The sequence below is a fragment of the Eutrema salsugineum genome, unplaced genomic scaffold (assembly GCF_000478725.1).
Source record: "Eutrema salsugineum unplaced genomic scaffold, Eutsalg1_0 scaffold_4, whole genome shotgun sequence".
In the NCBI taxonomy this organism is placed as follows: domain Eukaryota; kingdom Viridiplantae; phylum Streptophyta; class Magnoliopsida; order Brassicales; family Brassicaceae; genus Eutrema; species Eutrema salsugineum.
In genome coordinates this window covers 3186749-3192748 of record NW_006256686.1, presented here as the reverse complement: position 1 = coordinate 3192748, position 6000 = coordinate 3186749, and positions in this window count along the sequence as shown.

Genomic DNA, 6000 nt, shown 5'->3' with positions numbered 1-6000 from the left:
GAAGAATTGCAATGCTTCATAATAAAAAACTAAACATTAATCTTAAACCCTTAAACTCTAAACCTTTACCCATAAAGACTAAATATTTGAAATGTAAAATACAATACTAATTTTAATTTAGTACAAAAAATGATATATTTTATGAAAAGTATTCTAACTTTATTTTAATAACATTATAGATACAAATTATAATGATTCATAATAGAACCTGAAATATTAACTCTAAACCCTAAACATTAACCCTAAACCCTAAATGTGAATTAAAAAACGAAAATTTTCTTTATGAATATATATAAGTCTTATTTTCAAAAATTTTGAATATGTATTTTATATTTAAGTAATAAATTGAAAGTTTATTCTAATGTTAACTTTAATTAAATTATTCTGGATATGTTTTCAGTCATTAAAAATTTGAATTCATTCAAATTTAATCAAACCATAGTACAATATTTGAAGATATGTGTTTTTACCATTTAAAGCTTACAAATCCAAAGTACAAGCATATTAGATTAAATTTATAGCATAAAATTCAAACATGTCACAGCATTTTTATTTTGTCGTTAGGCCAAGCTACGGTTGTTCCCACTGCATCGGTGATGAATTCAACTTTGGAATTTGGTCTCCACACTCTTGCATTATCAACCTTTGACAATTCTACCCATACTTTGCTAGCATTTGGGCCTAGAAGAACGAAATGAACCTTCTCTGCTGGATCAGTTGAAGACACTCGACCTTGTGCAACAGTTTCTCCAGATCCATCGCAGTCTAACAACAAACATTTTTGTTTCCCTCCTTTGCTACTATTGGCGCTGTTACTTGTACTCTACAAATCAGAATTCCAAAACACAAATTAAAAAAACATAACCACATCAATCATTATTTAGAACACAAACTTATGTGGAGAAGAAAGGTACCAAAGGTATTGTCTCAGGTTCGACGACTAACTGTATCTTATGAATTGGCCATGCGATGTCCTCATTACGTGCATCACCTAAGACTGACATTTTAGCACTTGGTCTCCACAGAAAAGCACTGTCTTTACTAACTACGTCAACTTTCACAATTACAGCATTTGGTCCGAGAGGTATATTGTTAACCAAGTTTTTTGGGTCAGTAGAACACAATATGCCCTCACCAGTTATCTCATCTTCCTCATTCCAATCAAAAATGTAAACCCTTCCATCAGAAGACCTTTCAGCCTAAGTAGTTTTAGCAAAAAACAACATATTCAGCATTACTGAATAAGAAATGTTTTCAGTTATAATACTAGGAAGGAATAGTTACCGAGGATCCAGCAGGCTTGGTTCCAGGTGAGTTGATGTCATTATCTAATATCACCTTATCAGCTGGCCATGCAATCTTGATTCCTATACTGTCCCGAAGTGATGAAATGGTTGCGGTGGGCCTCCAGATGTATGCACCTGGTTGTGTTACAGACTTCACCAAAACAGCAGCAGCGTTTGGTCCTAGTGGAATCCGACCAATCTTATACATATGGTCAGATGAACAAAACTCTCCTTCAGCGACGACAACATCATCATTACTACACCAGTCCAGTAGCTGACACCTAACACCTATTCTGCTAACATTGCTTCCTTCGGACTTAGAGACCTCATCACTATCTCTCTAACAAGTTCCAGATGGACAACAAATTTTATAGCAAATGAATCAGTAACAGTGCAGTAAAACAACAAATTTTACAACAATTTAAACAAGAATGACCATTTACCTTCTTCCCAGCTAAGTCCTGAACAACAAGGCGAAGGTCCTCAATCTTGTTAAGCAACTCTGCTTGTGTTGCTTCTAGTTTTTGTACATGTGAATCTCTAGCTTGTAGGAATGCCAGCTTAGTGTAAGTAAACCCTCTGCACATCCCTCTCAGTCTTCCTGGTTTGTCTTTTTCCAATACACGGCTGACAGCATCATCTCTGATATTAGCGTTGACTGTGGACTCCATTTCACTATCAATTGATTTTATTTTTTCCTAGCATATTTATAAAGACAATTATTTAGAATACAGTTATCTAGTATAATAACAGCCATGTATTTGCATTGAAGTGAAGTTCTTACAATTGTTTCCGCAAATTCTTCTCTTATAGGTGTTCCATCAGCATGTGTGTGCCCTGCTACCCAACCTTACTTCTACTCATTTTACTAGGGTCTGAACTTTTTTTCCTCTAAAACAAAAATCATTTAGCGTTTTTTTTTCCTATGTTACTAATTACTGTAACAGTATAAACATACCATCTCATGAGCTAAGCGAACCATTCCTTTACGACTTGTGGTGTGAGGAATCTGAGCCCTCCTTAGTTCCCTGTATTTGTCACTTTGTACCTAGTCAAATAACAGATGATTTAACTGAACGAAATGTCATATATAATCATCATATAATGAATAAATTGACATACAGTACCTTGAATGCTGAACTGGTCCTACTCTTAACCCAGTTGTTCCAAGCTGTCGTAGATGGAATGTTACACGGTTTTAGCTTCTGTAATTGCTCCTTACATTTGGCTGCTCGAACTTGATTAGTCAGTCTAGATTTCGAAGCCCTCCACAAGCAACCCATCGGCTTAAAAACGGAGTCTTTTGCCATTCTTCTGTCAAATTGAACCTCCCCTACAAAAAGATTGTTTACATAATGAGATTGTAAATATCAAATACACGTTTCCGTAATGTAGTTAAGATTTTTTTACCTGAATTTCCTCCCACAGCGTGTCTTTTGTCTCTTCCTCCAGATGTCTCCACTCCTCAAGTATTACTGGTACGTGCTCCCTTACCAGAGGTCCAAGAAATGAGGAAAGTGTGACTGAACCAGGTCCCACAGGTTCACCGACACCTGTAAACTCAACTTCCACCTTGTCGTCATGATGTTTGGATACTTTCCGCATCTTTGTTGGTCCCCTTGTATTCTTTTTCTGTGTCTCTAACTCTTGAGTCTGTGCCTCTTGAGTAGACTCGGAAACACGTGCATTGGGAGGAGGTACATTGAGAGGCACAGTAGGAGGAGGCACAAATTATTGATCCGGATGTTGGTTGTGTTCTATATCTTCAACGTCATCAGCAATGTTCTTCTCTTGACCAGGAGACGACTCAACAGCTTCTTCTTGAATTTCAACATTATCAGCTTCTATGGATGTATTCTCAGGTATCTGATCACATCTGCAAAAGTATTCTCAGGTATCTGATCAGTATCTGCAAACGTATTTTTATCTGAACCGGAAGGTTTATCAATGACCAAATCTTTGTCATTGTGAATTTGCTTCTTGTTCTTCTTCCCTTTTGTTTCTACAACAGGGGTGTCTTTTATGCCTGCTTGACGCTTACTTCTACGTACAGGAGAATTTGGCTTCATTTCTTACCTGAAACAAAATAATTCTTTGAAAAACTATTCTGTGACCAAGACTCCTTCACAATCAGCTCGAACACAAAAGCTCTCATCTTCATCTGATTGGTTTCCTAAATCTTCACATTCCTGAACTGATGAAGGGGCAGATGTGAATTCCTCTTCTGTTTCTAACTCGTGATATCCTCTTGGTGGCGCCCTCATAACTACATACCAAGGGGAATCATCATCCTCTCTTGAGTAGAAGACTTGTTTAGTGATGTGATCCTAGGATGGATCTGCCCTTTGATCGACACTCTAAGGACTGGAACTTGATGAAATAGGCCTTGAAACCAATCGGGAATGGTTCAAGGAATTTGGGGAATCGATAGGACACACACAAGAGTCGCGGAACACTCTTGATACGCCTACTTGAATCTTCTAAGTGATATAACACACACAAAGTCGATTCAAGGTGTTCGAAGGATATGACACACCAACAAACGTGATCTTAATCTTTAAAGAAAGAGTTTTAGAATAAAAGATAAGATGATTTGATACAAAGGAGTCCAAGCGAATATAAAGAAGAAAGAAAGAAGAGATGAGTCTCACAAACATTAACTCAATCTCGGAAATAAACAAAGAACAAGCTGTCAAGTTTGAATTCGATTTTAGACGCTCCTCTTGATGAAACAGCTTGGGCTTAGGCTTTGTGGACTTAGGCAAAATAGAGATCCATTCTTGCCTCATTAAAAACCTATCTCAAGAAAACTCAATGGGACAAAACTTGAGATAGGGAAAAAGAGTACAAGCCTGGATCTCAAGCCCACTTAGCCATCTTGGACTTGGATCACAATCAGGGTGCTTGTGATCGGCTCTTTTCTCTCCTGAATCGAGTCAAGGCCTTTGATGATAGCTCCAATGATTTTCTTGAGCTTCTTAGTGCTTGATCGAGTCATTGGACCACTTGGAACGCTTAAAAGATCTTCTTGATCAGCTACAAGCTCTTGTTCCTTAGCTACTTGCTCTCCATCTTCTAGTGCCAACTCCAAGTCTTTGTTGTTGCTTTCCAGAATCACATCATCCCCCTCTTCTTGAAAAAGATTTGACCTCAAATCTGGATCATCTGCCCAAAAGGGAGCTAAGTCAGCAACATTAAAGCTAGGACTAATATTGTACTTACCTCGGAGATCTAGTTGATAAGCATTGTTATGAATCCTCTTGATGATCTTGAACGGTCCATCAACCCTCGGCATGAGTTTTGATCTCCTTTCGGCTGGGAACCTTTCTTTCCTTAGGTGAACCCATACTTGGTCACCAACTTCAAAGATCATATCTCGTCGTTTCTTGTTAGCTTGTTCCGCATAGAGCTTAGTCTTTTCCTCTATATTTTTCTTGGCTTTCTCATGGATCTGCTTCACTAGCTCGGCCTTCTTTTGCCCATCAATACTAGCTCTTTCACTCAAAGGAATGGGGGTTAGATCCAAAGGAGTTATAGGATTAAAGCCATAGACAATCTCAAATGGTGAAAATTTAGAAGCAGTGTGCAGCGAGTGATTATAAGCGAATTCAACCTGAGGCAAACATTCTTCCCATTACTTAAGATTTTTCTTACCTAATGCACGTAGTAAAGTAGACAGAGTTCTATTTACTACTTCAGTTTGTCCATCAGTTTGCGGATGACATGTAGTAGAGAACAGAAGCTTAGTTCCTAGCTTAGACCATAATGTTTTCCAAAAATAACTAAGAAACTTAGTGTCACGATCAGAGACAATGGTCCTAGGCATGCCAAGCAAACGAACTAACTCCTTGAAGAACAGATTGGCTACATGAGTGATAGACAAGACTTTTTATGGTCTCAGGGCTATCAATCCCCTTGTCAATGTAGCACAAAGAGGTTTATCAATCCAAATGTGGTGTTAGACACTAAGCTATATGTTCAAGTTCTTAATTCAAGCAAACAAGAATAGGTTTTGATTAATCTAGAGACAACTATAAACATAAACAGGTTTAAAGACAAATGACAATGACAAATGATGTGAATATGATATGATGGAGGCATGAGATTCTAGACATGATAGTTGGTTAGGGTGCCTTGGTGTTAAACTAGAAATGCTAATGACAATGATGAGACATGATTCAAATGATTAAGAACTCTAATCTAGGTTAATCCTCTCATGAAGGTATTAACCCCTATACTAATCCATTTTCAAACCAAATTCCCATTTGTGAAACATGAATCAATATGCATTAACAAACAGCTCTTAATGATCATTCAAGCATTTAACAAATCATTCCCATGATGAAAAATTACTTAAACCTCTAACACAACTCTTTCAGGAATTTCATCAAACACTTTTGGTGCATGAAATTCCCAGAATCTAGATCTCAAGTGATTATCAAGGATCTAGCATAGAGAACAGCTGTTTAGAGAGATGAATCAATGAATCTAGCCCTAAGCACTCCTAATCTAACACTTTAGCACCCTAACCTACACATCTAGAACCTCATTAAGGTGACTACTCACTAATCATACTAATCTCTCTTAAACCTTTGCAAGTTGAGTAGATTAGCATGATTAATGATGAGAAATGGAGATGGAGATGATAGATTCAAAAGAAAACAGCTTTAAACACCCAGATCCCTTTAAACTCTCTTGATTAAACACTCAAATA